A 596-nucleotide genomic window follows, 5' to 3' on the forward strand; every position below is an offset into this window, starting at 1 on the left:
GTGAAAAAGAAATATACCCACTGCAAAGATAAATTGTGAAAAATATCAGTAAAAGCATGGAAAAAGCTGGTCAACAATTATAAGAATAGTTTCATTATGAAACAGAAATGTTAAAGATGGAATAATAAAGATTCATGACATGCCATTTTGTCAGGTTGACAAACATCGATTTTAGTGACCTGACTGAAAGCAAAAAAATGAAAAATAAAAAATACATAAAATAAATTTGCCATTGCAAAAGATGCATTCCTATTATTAACTTAATTATGTATTTTCAGAGTGATAACTAAATTCCACCATGAAAGATGTGTCAGATTGTTTAGAAAATGTGTTTTCCTCTTAAATCTGAGTTTGAACTCCCCCCTCCCTGCTAGGAGGAGTCAATGCAAAACTTTGTGTTTTCCAGCTTTATTAGTGGGACTGTGGAAATGCTGTCAGAGAGCTAGAATCACTGAAACATGATGGACTACAAATCTGGGTTGTTAATTTTTATCATCTGCTTTACAGGTAAGAAATTGCAGACAGAAGTTTAATCTGCTTTTGACAAACTATTTTCGTGCAATGACTATATGTTTCTGCTTCACTGGCATTTATTG

Source organism: Poecilia formosa, unplaced genomic scaffold (genome assembly GCF_000485575.1).
Source record: "Poecilia formosa unplaced genomic scaffold, Poecilia_formosa-5.1.2 Scaffold142, whole genome shotgun sequence".
Lineage (NCBI taxonomy): Eukaryota > Metazoa > Chordata > Actinopteri > Cyprinodontiformes > Poeciliidae > Poecilia > Poecilia formosa.